Here is a 20,752-nt window from a genome sequence, read left to right as displayed (position 1 = left end):
TCCCTTCTCCTCCGTCCATTCCCATCTCATGTGCTCTCTAAAAAAATTTTTTTAAATTTAAATTCTGAAAAAGTGGTTAGTTCCGACTGCAACTCACTCACACAAGTCGTTTGAACCACTACCGGAGGGATGCCTGGGTGATGCACTCGGTTAGGTGTTCGAGTTCTTGTTTTGGCTCAGGCTGTGATCTCAGGGTCGAGAGGATCAAGCCCCATGTCAGACTCCATGCTCCACGTAGAGTCTGCTTCAGATTCTCTCTCCCTCTCCATCTGCCCCTCCCACTAGTGCATGCACACACTCTAAGACAGATAAATAAATAAATCTTTTTTAAAAAGCCATTATTAGACAACTATGTAACAGAAGTGCTTTATGCATGCTTCCCATTTCCTCACACAGAACATTAAAAAGATGTCTACTGAAGAGTCAAGATTTAACAAAACAAGTAAGTTTTGCTGTTTCATGAAATATATTAAGACAAACAAAAAAAAAAGATAATAAATGAAACTGGCACCTTTGTTTTTTGTTGAGAATGCATGTTGGTGAAGAATACAGTAATTCTGAGGACAGTTTGGTACCACTATCTTGATTCATTCTAAGGCTCCAGCAGTGTGACCCACTTATGATTTTACACCATCAGTGAAGATGTCAATAAAGTGAAAAAGGAAAAAGTACCTCAGAACAATTATTAAAATAGTTCTGACCTCCTCTCTGCCTCCAAATAGCATGCTATCCTATGAAAACCATATTCTTTCATATAGGCTCACGAATGCCAAGAGCAAAATTTCAATACTACTAATATCCAAAATAAAAATCCCAGAGCATTGTAAATCTAGGTAAGCAGGCCAGAAGCACACTGCTCCAAGTCAGGGCACCAGAGAAACCCATAAATGTACTTATGCTAAATTCATGCAAAAATGGTCGTCAAATGAGGTCATGAAAAAAATCCAAAGGGCTTTTCATTCACACTGACAGAGAACTACTGTGCATTTGAGAAAGGAAATATGATTACTCATTAAAGTTCTTTCTGGAAAAAAAAAAAAAAAAAGAAAGAAAAAAAGAACAAACTGGTATTTATGCTGCAATGCATTCCGTTAGCCCAAGTTTAGTATAAAATGCTAAAATAAATGTAGCAGTAGCAGCCTTTACTACTGTGTCCCCAGTGTAGCCATTCCGTCTAGGCCTCAGCCCAGGGTCACGTAGCTCTCCGTCTTCAACTCATCTTTTGGATCTTACACTCAATGCCCTTTCAACACGGCCTCACTAACCAGCACAGTTTAAACCACTAGAAAAACAAAGACTCACTGTTCTTTACTTCTCTTAAAAACTTTTTTCCTTTTCTCTAGCTTCATCTTAAGTAGCTAAACACCCACACCTCATGAGATGTCTTTCTAGAATGGGTACAACAACTGAGATGGACCAAGTCAGTGGCTCCAATTTAGGACAAGAACTCTGGAGTTGAATCGTATACATCCCACACAAAGCTCTTTAACCTATAAACTTGAACCAATAATGCCAGCCAACATCTAGGATTCAAAGAACTTAAACATATTTCAATTAGAAGCTCAGAATTTAACTGAAATAGATCAATTCAGAATGTGTCAAAATTACAATTCTTTTTTTTTTTAAATATTTTATTTATTTATTTGACAGAGATCACAAGTAGGCAGAGAAGCAGGGAGAGAGAGAGGGGGAAGCAGGCTCCCTGCTGAGTGAGAGCCAGATGCGGGGCCCGATCCCAGGACCCTGGGATCATGACCCGAGCCGAAGGCAGAGACTTTAACCCACTGAGCCACCCAGTTGCCCCAAAATTACAAATTCTAAAAACACTTAACTCAGGAGGTAGTTTACTCACATCACAGTCTAGAGCACAAACACGATTTTACCATTCCAGTTCTTTTCTACTACCTTTGTAACTTCTGGGGAAGTTACATTTAACGTCTATTTTTTTTTAAAGACTTCATTTATTTGACAGACAGAGATCACAAGTAGGCAGAGAGGCAGGCAGAGAGAGAGAGGAAGGGAAGCAGGCTCCCTGCGGGGCTTGATCCCAGGACCCTGGGATCATGACCTGAGCCGAGGGCAGAGGCTTTAACCCATTGAGCCACCCAGGCACACCTAACATCTTATTAATATGTGTCTTCACCTGGAAATTGAGGACAATAATAGGACAATAAGAGTACCTACACTTCACAGGGTCAAGAAACAGGTTAGAGGCTTTACATAAGGCATCTAACCTAGTGCATGGTATACACTGGGCATACATTAAACCACTGCTAGTACTGATCTCCAAGAGCAATTACTCCAAGAGCATAATAGCACTGGTGTCTGAGTTATTCCCAGGGTCCAGCAAAGGGACTAGATTTCCAGAGCCCTGAAGACAAGGGGTAACAAAATATGGACTCATTTTCCACTCTACCTTCATTAGCCAAGGCAGCTGCCAAGAACAAAAGCCACGTCTCCTGATACCTGGCAAACAAATGCAGTACTGCCTCACGAAGTGACTGCTTCTCTGAGGTGCCTACAAATGTATTTGGGGAGAAGCTTCAAGAGCAAGTGGAGGAGCATCTGTCCTTCTACAAGACAGGAGAGATTCCACAGAAGAATGTGGATGTCATGAAGGAGGCAATGGTTCAGGCAGAGGAAGTAACTGCTGAGATGGTGGGGAAGCGGAGAAGCAGGTGAAGAAAGGCTTAAAGGAAGAGAAGAAACGGCTGGCTGCCCTCACCCTCGTGTCTCTGGAAAACAGCAATAGTACCCCAGAGGACTGTGAGGGGACAAATGAAAGACCCAAAAAGAAGAAAAAGCAAAAAGCCCAGGAGACTCCACAGGAGAATGGAATGGAGATCATGCTGTCTCTGTCTCTATCTCAAAACCAATGAAAAAGAAAGCTCCTTCCAAGGAGGAGGTGGTTGGTATTGATCCTGAAGAGACAGCTGGCAGAATGTCTTCCCAAGAGGAAGAAATTTTTCCCCAAAGAGAAACCAGTTAGTGATGCTGAAGAGGCAGGAAACAGGGGCATCCCCACAAAAATTCTGGACCTGAAGAGGCTGCTGGCAGCAAGAGTAGCAGCTCTAAGAAAAGAAGCAAGCTCCAGAAGCTAGCCCAGGAAGATGAGAATAGGCATTTACCTGGTGGGCATCACTCACATGACATTTCCCAACCCATCCCTTATATCCCAATAAAAACAAATTCATAAGAAAAGAAAATCAAAATAGCAGTAGAACCAATGACAAAGCAATAGAGAATCTCCCTCAGAGTTCAATTACATATTTATGTAACAGCTTAAGTAACGTTAACTGTGAATAAATTTTCACCATGTTGTATATTATATTCCCTTCATAGGACATGTACTATCAAGCCTTAGCATCTAAACATTTAGTACATATATCTAATACTGAGGTTATTAAACAGAACTTAAAATGTTTACAAACGTTTTCCAGCAGACACTATGTAGTGGCAAGGGTAACGAACTGTGACACTAAGTTTACGTTAACAAATGACTTGTCTAAGAGTAAAGTGAGTGACAGGAAAGCAAATAAAAAACCCTAAAATCGGTGTTCATAGGACACCAATCAAAAGACATTTGGGGCTCAATAAAATCCTCCAACATCTCCCAAGAATACGAATACAACAAAGCTGGGTGCTATGTGCACTACTGTTTATTACATTATTCTGTAATTAACTTTCTATATGCATAAAATATCTCATTAAAAGATGAAACACCTATGTAAAACAAAAATGACAACAGAGATAACTCAAGTAAATTAAAAATAAAATTGAATTAAAAATAAAATTGCAGGGGTGGCCTTGGTAGTTGGTTAAGTATCTGACTCCTGATCTTAGCTCAGGATCAGTTATGAACAGTTGTGAGTTTGAGGCCAGTGTGGAGCCTACTTTAAAAAAAAGTTGTAAAATATAGCCCAGCTCTACCTGATAAAGTTTGCACATCCAAATGTGCTGTTTTAAGAATAATTTTGGGGGGTAAAAAAGAGTAACTTTTGGGGGTACATGGGTGGCACATATAGTTAAGCATCCAACTCGATTTTGGCTCAGGTCATTATCTTAGGGTGGAGGGATCATATACAAATGTACCAATCAGATACAAATGTAGTGATCTGAAGGGGCACATGCACCCCATTGTTTATAGCAGCAATGTCCACAATATCCAAACTATGGAAAGAGCCTAGATGTCCATCAACAGATGAATGGATAAAGAAGATATGGTGTGTATACATATATTACACACACACACACACACACACACACACACACACACACACACAATGGAATACTATGCAGTCATCAAAAGAAATGAAATCTTGCCATTTGCAACGCTCTGGATGGAACTAGAGGGTATTATGCTAAGTGAAATAAGTCAATCAGAGAAAGACAATTATCATATGATCTCTCTGATATAAGGAATTTGAGAGGCAGGGTGGAGGGTCGTGGGTGCAAGGGAGGGAAAAATGAAACAAGATGGGACCGCAGAAGGAGACAAACCATGAGAGACTCTTAATCTCAGGAAACAAACTGAGAATTGCTGGGAGGGGTGGGTGGGGGGAATATGGTGTTCGGGTTATGGACATTGGGGAGGGTATGTGCTATGGTGAGTGCTGTGAATTGTATAAGACTGATAATTCACAGACTTTTACCCCTGAAGCAAAGAATACATTTTATGTTAATTTAAAAAAAAAAGAAATAACTTTTGCTTATTTCATATTGGTGATTTATATAATCAATGCAACACTGTTTACTTTTTCCTGTCAACTGGGGCAAGAAGCATTCTTTGAATAATCTATATAACTGTTCATATTATCTAATAAAAGAACTTCATATTATCTAACAAAACATAAAACAATAAAACCATCAGACATTGGTGAAAAAGATTTTTTTTAAGGTTTTATTTATTTGACAAAGAGAGAACAGGAGAGCACAGGCAGGGGGAGTAGCAGAGAGAGAGGGAGAAGCAGGGCCCCTGCTGAGCAGGGAGTCCGACATGGGGCTTGGTCCCAGGACCCTGGGATCATGATCTGAGCCTATGGCAGTAGCTTAACCAACTGAGCCACCTAGGGATCTATCTGTATCTGTATCTGTATCAGAGTCCTATCTGTATCTCATGAATGACTATCAAGCATCAACAACGAGTTAGTGGTGCTGGTAGGGAGGGGAGTGGGGGATAGGGTAACTGAGTGATGGGCATTTAAGGAGGGCAGGTGGTGTGATGAGCACTGAGTGTTATGACAAAGAATAATGTCAACAAGATCAAGTCTTGAATAATGGCATTTATGTAGTAATGGCATTTTCTTTATCAAAAAAACCACGAGAGGAAATGAAACTTTGCTTTTCTTTACATTTTTCATTACAAGATACTGGATTTCGCTTTTGCAACTGTTTATTTTTAAGTAACAAGGTAAAATTCTAAAACATCCTGTTGCTACTACGAAGTATGAACAATGAGACTGGGGGTGGTGAAAGAGAAAGGCTAGCGCAAGCCCTAACAAAGGCCCAGCACACCGGCTTGGGCTAAACTCCCCAGAGTATGAAAGCACTCTTTGTCTTTCTGGTCAATGTAAGACCATTGAATGTCCTGGTATATAGTTGGGGGGGGGGGGGGTAGGCAGAAGAGGGAGGATGGGAGTTCTGCCTCTTTAGGGGATGTCTCCTCAGCTGCCTGGCTACAGTAAGAATGAAGACTGTAAAAGCACATAAAATCTCCCAAGCATGCAGCTACCCAGTTGTTGTCTATTAATACGCACCAGCAAAAAAGCACTCATGGTAGGGATGGGAGACACTCATGTGCCTTCATTACACTACATCTTACTTTACTACTGAACAAAATTCTAGGACCTGGATTTCTATTTCACATTGACCCTCTCAATCTAGTTCATTCAGAAAACCACAGAGGAAATAAAGTGTTTTGGCTTCCAATTAGGACTCCAGTAATAATAATCTCCTTCCTTTAGTTTGAATAGTACTCAGAAAAGTTTAAATTAAGAAAGACCTTTCAGGGACACCTGGGTGGGTCAGTCGGTTAAGCATCTGCCTTCGGCTTGGTTGTGATTCCAGGGTCCTGGAATCAAGCCCCACATCATGCTCCTTCCTCAGCAGGGAGCCTGCTTCTTCTCTCTCTGCCTGCTGCTCCCCCTGCTTTGTGCGCTCTCTCTCTCTGACAAACACATAAATAAAATCTTTAAAAAAAAAAAAAAAAAAAGGAAAGACTTTTTTTTTTTTTTTTTTTTGCTCAAATGTTTTTCAAAAAAACAAACAAGCAGCGTAAGTTCTCTAACAAAGGCAACAGCTCAAGGTTCACAAAAAGGACCTCAAAAGTCCATTTCAGTGCACTCTGTTTACTCTACTTACTACAAAAACTGTACACCCTCAGGGTGTGGACCATAACCATTTTCATCATTGCTATAACTTAATGAACTACAAGAAGTTGGTGAAAGAAGCTGTCATAGTCTAATTAAATTTGACTGATAATCCATTGTATAATTTCTATGAAGCTACAAATGGCATAAGACACTACTTCTTTTGAGGTTCTCAACAAAGAAAAGGCTCATTTTCCAGTATTATGATTAAAAATGAGAATGTTGATTTGCTTAAAATACACACACACACAGCCCTAGTTAATGTCTTCAGTGCTGGAAATTTTCATTTCAAAATCCCACTCATGACTCGAGATTTTATACATGCATACGGATGATTTTAAGCAGCACTAGTTTAGCATCCCAATGAGACAAATCCAATTGCAAATGTATTTTAATAATTAACATTTATTCTGAGAGTTATGCAGATTTTGGTTAAATAGAAATTTTGCTTGTAACACTACTTTAAGAATCACTGAATTCTTTTCTCTTTTTTTAAAAGATTTTATTTATTTATTTGACAGAGAGAGATCACAAGTAGGCAGAGGCAGGTGGAGAGAGAGGGGGAAGCAGGCTCCCTGCTGAGCAGAGAGCCCGATGTGGGGCTCGATCCCAGGACCCTGGGATCATGACCTGAGCCAAAAGCAGAGGCTTTAACCCACTGAGCCATCCAGGCGCCCCTGAATTTTATCTTCTGAGCTAAAATGAGTAGGATATTGTAAAATCAGCAATTTGGAAAAGTCCTGGGAGACGATCTTACAAAATACACATGAATAATAATAATGAAGGAGGGTAGGGGAAGATAGCCTCAGAAGTAATATGCTTAAGGTCACAAAGCTCAATGTCCTTTACACAGACACAGTGGAAAATAAAAAAAACCAAATTCATATATAGTTTACAACCTCAATTTTACTGGGTCATAATTTGCAAATGAATAAATCTTCTACTAGTCCCAAAGGGCCTCTAAACAATTTTCTGGAAATCATACTGACTTCTGAAGTGAAATGGTATTTTGGTGAGAAATTGAAAATATGTAATAGGGGACGCCTGGGTGGCTTGAATGGTTAAGCATTTACCTTCAGCTCAGTTCACAACTCCAGGGTCCTGGGATTAGGCCCTGCACAGGGCTCCCTGCTTGGCTGGTAGCCTGCTTCTCCCTCTTTCTACTATTCCCCCTGCTTATGCTCTCTCTCTCTCTGCCAAATAAATGAAATCTTAAAAAGATAAAAATAAGAATGTATAATAAGAACAAAGAAAACCAGCTGAATTTATTTGGTAAATAAAAGGAAGGAGCAAACATTACTTATTTTAAAAATAAAGCAAAACTGGGACGCCTGGGTGGCTCAGTTGGTTGGACGACTGCCTTCGGCTCAGGTCATGATCCCGGAGTCCCGGGATCAAGTCCCGCATCGGACTCCCAGCTCCATGGGGAGTCTGCTTCTCTCTCTGACCTTCTCCTCGTTCATGCTCTCTCTCACTGTCTCTCTCTCAAGTAAATAAATAAAATCTTTAAAATAAATAAATAAATAAAGCAAAACTACAGATATAACCAAAGTCTGTAGGTCAGTAGCTCTCTTGGGCTATTAACTATAACTAGTTTTTATAAGAGCACTTCATAACTCTTAAACAAACAAACTGCAAATGGTGCAGAGGATATAAAGTAGAAAGTACCAGCAGGGATGGATCTAAGGTAGAAAGTCGTCGTCTTCTACAGGTAAACACAGTCAATTTTCTAATAAATCTTCCCACAAATATTCTACACATAAACGTACACTTTCATTTTTAACAACTCTTAAAAACTGCTTCTAAATTCATCTAAAATGTCAGATCACAATAGGTTTAAGAAAGGAGAATGAAATTCCTAACATGGGTCATTCACAATTATGAGAATATGATGATTATTACATGAGAGAAAAGTTGCAAAATAGAGAAAATAAATATTCAAAGTGTTAACTAACAGCACCATGTGGTCTAATCTCCATCTGCAAAGACCATTTCAGCATATAATTTCACATAATGGAGCCAATAAAAATATACACACTAAGGGCACCTGGGTGGCTCAGTGGTTAAGCATCTAATTTGGCTCAGATCAAGATCTCAGGGTCCTGGAATCAAGATCTGTGTCAGGCTCCCTGATCAGCAAGGAGTCTGCTTCTCCCTCTACCCCTGCCCCTCTCACCCCTGCTGATGCTTGCTCTCTCTCATATAAATAAAATTTATTAAAAGAAAAAAAATACAAAACGCTCCCCAAGAAAAATAAAAGTAGCCACTGATTCTTTTATAATTTTCATATTATAAGCACATTACCAAAACTTTGTAAAATAAAAAATTTTAAAACTACCCACAAATCTGAGGACCCTGGATGGCTCAGTCAGTTGCGTGCCCAGCTCTTGATTTCAACTCCATCATGATTTCAGGGTCCTAAAATCAATATATGCATTGCACTCCACGCACAGCAGGGTGTCTGCTTGAGGATTTCTCTCCCTCTCCCCTTCACTCAGCCCCTCCCCCAGCTCTTGCATGTGCGCTCTCGCTCTCTCTCTCTCTCTCTCTCTCTAAAATAATCTTTTAAAAGAATACATATAGGGGCACTTGGTTAAGCATCGGCCTTTGGCTCAGGTCATGATCCCAGGGTCCTGGGATCAAGCCCTGCATGAGGCTTCCTGCTCAGTGGGGAGCCTGCTTCTCCCTCTCCTCCCTGCTCACGCTCTCTCTTGCACTCTCTCTCAAATAAATAAAATCCTTAAAAATAAAAGTTTAAAATTAAAATTAAAAAACACATATATATATTATACACACATATGCACACACACAAAACCATACAGAATTATTTTGTTCCTCAAGTGTTTATATATAGCTAGAAATAAAAGTAAAATCTTCAAGTCTGAAACACTTAGGGTCAGAGCAGCAGGAGACACATACCTTTTTATTAGTGTTTCCTAACTGTTGGTGTATATTCTAATTCTGTCTCTAATATTTTTAAAAAGAAAAATGTTACTCCTTTGACAGATCCTGACCTGATCATTCAAGTCTGTTATGGAGCCCAGAAAAAGAACCACTGCAGGTTATCCACACCTCATCTCCAGAGCTCTTCCAGACCACCCACCATCTGCCCAAACAACTGTATATTCTCAGCATTCCTAGTTCTAGGACACTCCTCCCACCACTATTTTGGCCCTATACCATTGATCCGACTTTTTGACAAATGCTTTAACTGACAGCCTCATTGGGAGCACCAACCCAGCCTATTCTGTCTGTCAGTCCTATCTACCACACCAGCTGAAAAACAGACACAAGCCAAATTTCAAGTGAGGTTTGAAACCCACTCTTCATCTGGCCTTCCCACACAAAAGAAACAGATACAGTGAGATATTACATTCTTCAGCTCAAATGCAACAGAGGACTAGAGAGAACAGAAATACTTTCAGTTCTGTTAAGATTTAGTCATTCATTCGCTCATTCATCATTCAACAAATATTTATTAAGAGCCTACTTCATGCCAGACATTTTTAGGAACAGGAGATAAAGTGATTAACAACAAAGTCCCCACTCTCTTGGAGTTTATATAAAATCAGTTAACAGTAAGTCAACATCTTGGTAATGACATTTTCATCCTAAGGTTTTAATCTTCATATACTAAAAAACAAAACAAATTAAAAAAACTGTAAAACAAAAGTTTTAAAAGAAAAAGGGGCACAGATGGTTTCGTTTAATGTTTTGAACAAATTCACAATGTAATCTGCACTAACAGACATACTAAATACATTTTGGGGGGAAAAACAGGTTTTTCCCTTTATAGGCTATCAAATCTCAATCTCCTATTGAACTATGATAGATATCTATTCTTTTTTTTTTTAATTTAAATTTTGTTATTTATTTATTTATTTATTTGACAGAGCACAAGTAGGCAGAGAGGCAGGTAGAGAGAGAGAGGAGGAAGCAGGCTCCCCACTGAGCAGAGAGCCCGATGCAGGGCTCGATCCCAGGACCCTGCGATCATGACCTGAGCCGAAGGCAGAGGCTTTAACCCACTAAGCCACCCAGGTACCCTTATTTATTTTTTTTTAATAAACATATTATGTATTTTTATCCCCAGGGGTACAGGTCTGTGAATCGCAAGTTTTAAACACTTCACAGCACTCACCATAGCACATACCCTCCCCAATGTCCATAACCCCACCTCCCTCTTCCCCACAGCAACCCTCAGTTTGTTTTGTGAGATTAAGAGTCATTTATGGTTTGTCTCCCTCCAAATCCCGACTTGTTTCGTTTATTCTTCTCCTACCCCCTTAACCCCCCATGTTGCATCTCCACTTCCTCATATCAGGGAGAGCATATGATAGCTGTCTTTCTCCGACTGACTTATTTCGCTAAGCATGATACCATCTAGTTCCATCCACGTCGTCGCAAATGGCAAGATTTCATTTCTTTTGATGGCTGCATAGTATTCCATTGTGTATATATACCACATCATCTTTATCCATTCATCTGTTGATGGACATCTAGGTTCTTTCCATAGTTTGGCTATTGTAGACATTGCTGCTATAAACATTCGGGTACACGTGCCCCTTCAGATCACTATGTTTGTATCTTTAGGCTAAATACCCAGTAGTGCAATTGCTGGGTCATAGGGTAGATATCTATTCTAACTATTAGCAAGGGTGACCACAAAGTAACTTGTAAAAGCTAAGAGGGAATGGCTATTACGGACAAAGAAAATACTAGGCAACTAGAATATAAAAGGGTAAAAGGGAATTAGTAAATGTACATCCATGCTGAGCATTATACTACAAAACACAGTCTCATCCTCAAAGAGCTTACAATTTGGTTAAATTATTAATGTGTATAACAAATAATCATTCAAGAAGTTTTCTGAGGAATGCCAATCCATAACATCAGTGACTGTGTAGGACTTCAGAAAACAAAGAATTATTTGTGGACTACAAATGATTAGGAACCATCCACAAGGAAGAAAAGACTGAAATGGATTGTACAGGAAGGTTAAGACTGAGAAGTAAATGACCAAAAAGCTTTCTTAGTAAAGAAAACACAGAGGCAAGAATGTACGTGGAATATTCTACGATTTTATATTGTGGCTGGTATCAGTACTGCAAATAAACAGGAGGTCCACAAAAGTCAGAAAGTCATAGGATGGCGGAGCTAGAAAGAATTCCAAATTCTACCCATATTCTTCCAAAGATGAAAAAAGTGAAACTCCGGAAGGTCACCAAATAAGGCCACACAGTAAACTGATGGCAAAGTTTAGATTATAATCTAGGTGTGCTGATGTTTATGACTGAACACTAGCTCCCTTCGGACTATGAACTAATGGCAGGATGATCCAAGAGAAAACATGCTGCAGGTATTTAGGCAAAAGTCCAGGTAAAGAAACAGTATGGATTTGTTATCATCTTAAAGATACGGTTTAAAGTTATAGGAGCAGATAAAATCTTGGGGAATTATATGGAAGAAAACAAGAGCCAAATCCGAAAAACTGTATAGGGATCATGCTCTCTTCCCCTCCACATATCTGTCTTACCCACAAAATGGGACACTACTGCCATTTTTTCACACTAGTGTATAAGGCATGGTGTCACTGTGCATGAGGCAGGCCATTTTTTTCCTCTCCTCTAAGCAGTAAGCCCTGACCTAGACTCTTAAGGTCCCAAGTTCTGCTGGTGACTATTAAACCCAAAGAAGTTAGAAGGGATGACAAAATCAGAATGTTTCAAGATTTGAAGGAACCAATGTGATCATCTTTCTACCCACCCCTTAACATTTCTAAGTAAGAGAAAAACAGTTGTCAGAGAGAATTAAAAATGTCAGCTTTACTACTAATAAAACCTCGACTAGAGGGGTGCCTGAGTGGCTCAGTGGGTTAAGCCTCTGCCTTCAGCTCAAGTCATGATCCCAGGGTCCTGGGATCAAGCCCCACATTAGGCTCTCTGCTAGGCAAGGAGCCTGCTTCCCCCCTCTCTCTGCCTGCCTCTCTGCCTACTTGTGATCTCTGTCAAATAAATAAATAAAATCTTTAAAAATAATAATAATAAAATAATAAATTTTAAAAAGAATCATTCATTCATAATATACATAAAATGACAGTTTTGGTATTCTTTGTCTGCCTTAGGATGAAGTTCATTTCAATCTCACTCCAAGATTTTCTACTTTAGCTCAGATCATCACTGAACCTACTTATTCCCCTGTACTCCCCCCAAAAGTTCATCATCTTCCAACTTCACAAAATTCATTTTTTAACTTATGGTATAATTGGCATACAACATTATAATAGCTTCACATTTGGCAGTGTATACTGCAAAATTATCATCATGGTAAGTCTAGTTAACATCCATCACAATAGTTTTTTTTTTTCATATGATGAGAACTTTTAAGATCTACTCTCTTGGTAACTTTCAAATATGCAATACAGTATTATTAACCATAGTTGCCATGGTATACAGTATTATCTGCATAACTTATCTATCTTATAACTGGGAATCTATGCCTTCTGACTCTCTTTATCCATTTTGCCCACCACTCACCCCTGGTAACCACCAATCTGTTCTCTTTATCTATGAATTTTGTTTTGGGGTTTTGTTTTTGTTTTAAATTTCACATATAAAGGCAATCATACAGTATTTTTCTTCATAAAATTCTTTAGTGCTTGTTTTTCCAAGGAAAAATGAGAAAGAAGTCTTATTGTATGGATACAAATACATGGCAGGAATTTTTTTTTTTTTTTTAAGATTTTATTCATTTGAGGGGCGCTTGGGTGGCTCAGTCAGTTGGGCAGCTGCCTTCAGCTCAGGTCATGGTCCCAGTGTCCTGGGATTAGCCCTGCATTGGGCTCCCTGCTCAATGGGAAGCCTGCTCTCCCTCTCCCATTCCCCTGCGCGTGTTCCCTCTCTGTCAGATAAATAAATAAAATCTTTTTTTAAAAATAAAGTTATATTCTTAAAAAAAGAAAAGAGTTTATTTATTTGAGAGAGCATGCATGGGGTGGGTTGCAGAGGGAGAGGGAGACAAACAAGCAGATTCCCATGCTGGGTGGGGAGCCTGAATCAGGGCTGGATCCCAGGACCCTGGGATCATGACCTGAGCCTATGTCAGATGCTGAACAGACTGAGCCTCCTAAGCACCTGACCTGGAGTATTTTAAAGGTTGATATTTCAGGGGCACTGGGTGACTCAATCGGTTAAGCCTCAGACTCTTGGTTTTGGCTCAGGTTGTGATCTCAGGATCATAGGATACAGCCCCAACTAGAGCTCCAAGATCAGCACAGAATCTGCTTATCCTTCTCCCACCACCCCTCCTCCTGCTAGCACTCACGTGCACTCTCTCTCTCAAACAAATAAATCCTTTTTAAAAAATTATTACAAGACTAATACTTCAAATTATGTCAACTAACTTGCCCTTTAAAACAGTATATTCTTTAGCAGCCATAAATTTTTAATAATATAAGCTTAGAACCTTATACATACTTTCAATGCTTCTTTTAAAAAAAAAAAGTCTGCTTCTCCTCTCCCCCAATCATGCACTCTCATATAAATCCTTACAAAAAAATTTTTTTAAGTCCAACTCCATTTGTGTTCTATTGTACTAAAAAAAAAAAAACTTTCAACTTTGCTTTTAAAGAGTTCAGTTAAATAATCTTTTTAAAAAATCATAGCAACAAACAATGCTGAGTAAAAGAAACCAGAAACAAAAAAGAAAATTCTGTATGATTAGATTCATACAGACTTCAACACCTAACAAAAAACAAGTTATGCTATTAGAAGTAGGTCAGTGGACACAGATACTAACTGGAAGGAAACATGGGGGGCTCTTCTGTGGTTCTGTTTACAGTACATTTCTAGCTATTCTACACCACTGTTTTCAGTATGTGAAAATATTGTGATGCTCACTAACAACTGTTTTGGGATGGTTTGTTATACAGCAACAAAAGAACTTCATCTATGCACAAACACAACTCTTCCATTAAAACAAACTTAGAACGCAGCATTATGACCAAGTATGGCCAAGCTTAGAAACCCCATATGTAAAACGGAATTGCAGATTAAATGAGTCAGGGACGCCTGGGTGGCTCAGTGGGTTAAAGCCTCTGCCTTCAGCTCGGGTCATGATCTCAGAGTCCTGGGATCAAGCCCGGCATCAGGCTCTCTGCTCAGCAGGGAGCCTGCTTCCTCCTCTCTCTCTGCCTGCCTCTCTTCCTACTTGCGATCTCTGTCTGTCAAATAAATTTTTAAAAAAATCTTTAAAAAATTAAAAAATTTAAAAAAAAAGATTAAATGAGTCAATCCTCTACACGGTAGCTGGCATAGACTCAGTGCTCAATAAATGTTAGCTCTGGGGTTTTCATTATTATTCCTTCAAAGCTCTCTAAATATGCCATATTCACTTCCCCTCCTGTATCTCTGCCTCACTTTCATCACCTAGCTCTTCTGAACTCACACAAATCCTAACTAGTCCTCAGGACCAAATGTAAATCCTTTCTCTCCAACAAAGTATTCTATGACTACTCTTACCTCCAAATTTCCCTTTTCTAAGGTCAACTGTATTTACTGAGTAAATGCACAGAACAGCAAAACATAATTATTAATGTATATATTTAAGTTTTGTTTATCTTCAAAGAATCCTATTTCACTTTCCCTACATGTTCCCTAGTATATAATAGAGAAGACATAATAAGCTCAGTAGAATTCACAAACTATTAGGTCCAACCATTGACCTGTCACACAGATGAGTAACAAGAGGAGTGTTCTAGTTGGATACCCCATGGGATCTTCTACATATCCCAAATACTTAAGTGACCACTGAAAACTATTCTATAACTTCAAAGTCCTACTTCAATGCTCCACTGAGGAGTCAGGTGAGTAGCATAAAAAAAGGGGTGGGAAGAAGTTTCACATTCTAAAATCTGAAACTCAGTAAGAACATGCACCTACGTATAAAAAACAAAGGCTAACTCCTCCACCTCATTCTGCTCCTGGTATGAAGAAGAATGCTGAAGGTAAGGAGAAAGGTGCCACTTTCGAGAAAAGAAGCTCTCAGTAATGGCACAGCACTGAGGGAAGAATAAGAAAATTAAACACAATAATAGCAAGACTACTGAGCATTCCCTGCAAGTTGCACTCCATGCTAAGCATGTACATGTACTTGTCATTTAAGGCTCAAAACAATTTGTGAAATAATGGCTCTTAAACCCATTTTAAAGATCAGGAAGCTGAGGAAAACAGACATTTGGTGGCTTTCCCACAGTCACACAGCTAGTAACAGTCAAAGCAGTGGATGCCTGGGTGGCTCAGTTGGTTAAGCGACTGCCTTCTGCTCAGGTCATGATCCTAGAGTCCTGGGGTCAAGTCCCACATCAGGCTCTCTGCTCAGCAGGGAGTCTGCTTCTCCCTCTGACTCTCCCCTTTTTTTTTAAGAGATTTTTTTTTAGTGCTTTTCTTTTTTTTTAGTGCTTTTTCTCTCTCTCAAATAAATAAATAAAATCTTAAAAAAAAAAAAAACAGTCAAAGCAAAGATTCAACCCAGGTCCCTGAGCTCCAATTCCAAAGAAGCTTATGGCCACCATCCTGTTTCCCCTGTAATGAATTCATGTATTTATAAATAATGGACTTAATGACTGGAAAGAATCTTAAACAAAGCTATATTTCAACTCAAAAAGATAAAGGAGTAACTCTCAATAGCACTTCTTTCACTACATTATACAAAAACTGCTTTATGCCAAAGAATAAATTCTAAATTACCAAATAAAAATAAAATCATGTGACCACTAAGACATCAAATAATTTCTATCTTCCTATATATGAGAAAACCAAAATCCAAGTGACTAATTCAAGCCATGCAACTTCTTTTTCTGTTAATTCATTACCAGTTCTGAAGTATAGGGTGAGAGAAGGAGGACGACTTTTTTGTGAATGTCATAAGTTAGTTGGAATTTAGTCACAAATGTGAACTTGCTGCTTTTCAAATTAAACACCTCATTATTTAATATGCTTTCACATACCTAATGCTTAATACTTAAGGCAGTTAGCATACACATACAGGACAAATTTCCTGCCAGATCAAACAACAGAATTTTTTTCACTTTAGACTAATTCAAGTTCAACTGTGATTCAATTACTACAGTCCAGGCCAATACTATTGAGTACTTTCACGTAAGAAAATAACACAAACTTTCCCTCTCCCACTCTCCCTGCTTGTGTTCCCTCTCTTGTGTCTCTCTGTCAAAAAAATGAATAAAATCCTTAAAAAAAATAAAGAAAGAAAGAAAAAAAGAAATTAACACAAATTAGATGTGTGAAAAACTACTTTCCAGTGCATTTAACACATCAGCTGGGGGCTTAGTCTGCCAGTTTGCATTACACATGTGAATAATGTGTAACTGCACTTACACTAGTAGCAATTCTGAATTTCAGACTCAGGCAAGACTTATATAATGATAAATTTGGAAGCTAGAAATTTACAAGCCAAAACCATGTGTGAAGGCAAAACTGCCTAGCTGGAAATAGAATGTTAAGAGTCATATAATCTAATCCCAATTAAAAATAAAATCCTCTAGGGTTGCGTGGGTGGCTCAGTCGTTAGGCATCTGCCTTCAGCTGGAGTTGTGACCCCAGGATTCTAGGATCGAGCCCCACATCATGTTCTCTGATTGGTGGAAAAACCTGCTTCTCCCTCTCCCACTCCTCAAGCTTGTGTTCCCTCTATCGCTTTGTCTCTATCAAATAAACAAATAAAATCTTCTAAATAAATAAGTAAATAAAATCCTCTAGAAACTGTTGTACCATTTGATACCAGGCTTTTTCTGAGATGTCTTCATGACCCTCCTCCTTCTCTCTTAATGGTGAATTATCAAAATATCTGAAGATTGTAAAACATCTCGAGTCTCAAAAGATCTGCATTCTTTCTATCTGCCCTAGTCTACATGACTCTGAGTCAGTGGTTAAAATATAATAATGATAAATTAAATAATACAAGGCAAAACACTTGAGGGGGAAAAAAGGAATCAATCGAAAAAGAAAAACTTGATGCCTTCAGCACCTAAATTGAAAGAGATCAGAACATTTGGGACAAAAATTGGCTTAAACCTTACTGGCACTAGAGTAAAAAAAAAAAGTGATGGGATCAAACTGCTCCGAATGGGGGCAGGGTGGAGGGCGCTGGATGGCTGGGTTGTTTAAGCCTTGGACTCTTGACCTCAGCTCCAGTCTTGATCTCAAGGTCATGTGTTCAAGCTCCTTGTTTACTACCTGCTGGGTGTGGAATCTACTTTAAAAAAAAAAAAATCTAATATGCCAATCCCCACCAAACAGAAGCTCCATAAATTTAGGTAGTTACCATACTGATACAGTGCAACAGTGGTTTCTGGAGTAGAAGTCAGTGATATACTGCACTGCTGTATAAAAGTCATTTATACAACACTGCACTGGTTAATTTTTTATTTTAAACAGAAAAAAAAAAAACTTACCTGCAAAAAAATTTCTTTCCTACATTATAATTAAGTAAAATTTTGCACAGTGTCCATGAAAAACAGGAATACTACTAAATGGTATAATCCCAGGGATGACAAAGTGCATACAGTGAAGGCAATTACTAGGAGACTGAAATGCTCTGGTACACAGTTTGGATGGTCTAGAGATCAATTAAGAGACTAGAAACACATCATATTCTCTTCCTCAAATATCTCAAATATTATATATCTACTCCTCAAATTCAAGTGGCATTCATTTTGGCCTGCCAATAAACTATTTTCCTAAATACTTAAACAGCATAACTCTTCGAAAAAAATTAATACCAACCATTTAAAATTGGTCAGGGGCACCTGGGTGCCTCAGTCAATTTAATGTCCAACTGTTGATTTAGGCTTGTCATGATCTTGGGGTCATGGGATCAAGCCCCCCCCATCAGGCTCTGCCTCAATGTGGAGTCTGTTTGTCCCTTTCCCTCTGCTTCTCCCCCACCCCACTGCTCCTCCACCTGGACATGTGCACATGCATACTTTCTCTCTAAAATAAACAAACAAAAAGCTTTTAAAAATATATACATACATACATACATAAAATAGGTCGAGCTAAAGACCTCATTTTTTAAAAAATACATGCTAAGGTATGCCTTTTCTCAACTGTTAACCAAAAAAGGAGAAAGGGGGAGCCTGGCTGGCTCACTCAAAAGAGCATGTGACTTGATTTCATGATCATGAGTTCAAGCTCCATACTGGGTGTAGAAATGACTTAAATAAATAAACTTTAAAAAAAAAAAAAGAGACATTAATATTTTGGTCATGATTTTTTTTGTTACTACAATGTTTTCTGGCTTTGTTCTTCTTTTTACCAAATAGATCTAAAATTACCACCACATCAACTAACTGTTTCAACTCATCCAGGTTAAAAAACAAGTTCCACAAGTATACATCCAAAGTAAAATACGTTACCAAAAAAACATCAGTTACTATAAATTTGAACAAGGGGCAATTTAATTATATATCCATTTAAACCCACTAATTTCTCAATAACCATGTGCCCATTAAAATACTAACATGTAAAAGATCAAATCTGACATGCATATGAAGCTTATGAGATACAAAAAACAGGTTTTTAAAAGAGGAGATACAATAAAAAGAGTAAGAGGAGGGCAAACCATGAAACCGACTCAACTATGGAGAACAAACTTAAGGTTACAATAATGAAGGTGAGTGGGGGAATGGGCTAAATAGGTGATAGGGATTAAGAGGTGCACCTGTGATGAGCACTGGGCATTGTATGCAAGTGCTGAATCACTATATTGTATACGTGAAACTAACATAACACTGTATGTTAACTAACTGGAATTTTAAAAAATGAAGCAAATCTACACTACAATACAATAAAGTAAATTAAAAGAGGAGACACAATTGTAAGTATAATATGGTGGTCACCTTAACAAACAACAAGATAGTATGACAGTTCTTCATGCTTAAAGAACTAAACTCTTGGAATATAAAAAATTCTGATAATTACAGACCTAACTAACAAAGTTCTTTTTTTTTTTTTTTAAAGATTTCATTTATTTATTTGAGAAGGAAAGAGAAAGCAGAAGCAGGAGAGAAGGGCAGTGGGAGAGGGAGAAGCAGACTCCCCACTGGACAGGAAGCCCAATGCAGGACTCGACCCCAGGACCCTGGGATCATGACCTGAGCCAAAGGCAGATAGATGCTTAACCGACTGAGCCACCCTGGAGTCCTCTTTATAAAGCAGGAATTTTAAGTAAGATGCTCCATTAGCCTACAAATATTACTGGCTTAATTATTCAAACACAAGTTATTTCTGTATACCCAGTAATCAGTCAAATTTCAGGGACATATTAAGACTTAAAATTTTAATGGTCACTAGTTTATTTCAAAATAGAAAACTGAACCAGGCATATCTTGATGATCTAGGAGATAGTACATTCCATCAGAATCATTCAACTGCTGACAAAATTACTGTGAAACAAAAACAAACAGGGAAGTCCTAGAAATACTGTTTAAACACTGTTGAAACACCTCACTTTGTTAACAACAAAGCGCCCTTAAAAGCAAATGCTTACGGTTACATATTCCATATAATATGAACAGCTCACATTACTACGCCCTTACTTTTGTATGTCCCACTTTGTTCCATGCACATTAATTCATTTACAACAAACCTCAAAGCAAAGTTTCATTATTTTGTCCCATTTCAGGGAGGACAACTGAGGCAGAGAAAAGCAAAAACAAAACAAAACAAAAAACTCGTAGGCTAGAATTCAAACATCAATATTCTGACTCTAGAGTCCACACTCTTAGCCACAATACCATTCAATGTTTATCTAAAGTATTAATACTGAAACTAAAGAGACTTAAGCAAACATTACACCAACATAAGGGAAACAAAGTCATCAGGTATCCCAATTCACACATGAACAGAGATGACACCAGGTCAACTGATGAAGTGGCTGACTTTTGCCCTCAGTACTCTCACTTCTGTACCCTCATCTATTTTGCCTCCCCTAGCAGCATTCCCCCTTTCTTTCATAGGCATCAAGCACCTTTAGCATCACTGAAAAGAGTAAAAGACTGAATCTCAACCGCAGTATACCTTAATAAATAAGTGACAAGGGGCACCTGGGTGGCTCAGTGGGTTAAAGCCTCTGCCTTCGACTCAGGTCATGATCCCAAGGTCCTGGGATCAAGCCTCAGCCCCACATCGGGCTCCCCTCAGCAGGGAGCCTGCTTCCCCCTCTTTCTCTGCCTGCCTTTCTGCCTACTTGTGATCCCTGTCAAATAAATAAATAAAACCTTAAAAAAATTAAAATAAAATAAAATAAATAAGTGACAAATAGCTAAGCCTTCTCGAATTATTACTATTTTACCACAACAATAAATT

At 38.6% G+C, this 20,752-nt stretch overlaps 1 protein-coding gene and 1 pseudogene across 20 annotated transcripts in view; one reads left to right on the top strand and one right to left on the bottom strand.

The window, feature by feature from the left end:
* The window catches only part of EIF4G3 (eukaryotic translation initiation factor 4 gamma 3), a 343,509-nt gene that overhangs the window by 266,116 nt on the left and 56,641 nt on the right, over positions 1-20,752 (bottom strand). The gene's annotated exons all lie outside the window — the stretch shown is intronic.
* On the top strand, positions 2,325-3,196 carry LOC116567307 (annotated as a pseudogene).

The sequence above is a fragment of the Mustela erminea genome, chromosome 10 (genome assembly GCF_009829155.1).
Source record: "Mustela erminea isolate mMusErm1 chromosome 10, mMusErm1.Pri, whole genome shotgun sequence".
Lineage (NCBI taxonomy): Eukaryota > Metazoa > Chordata > Mammalia > Carnivora > Mustelidae > Mustela > Mustela erminea.
Note: the sequence above shows the minus strand (reverse complement) of the source record. Positions and strands in the feature narration are given on the sequence as shown.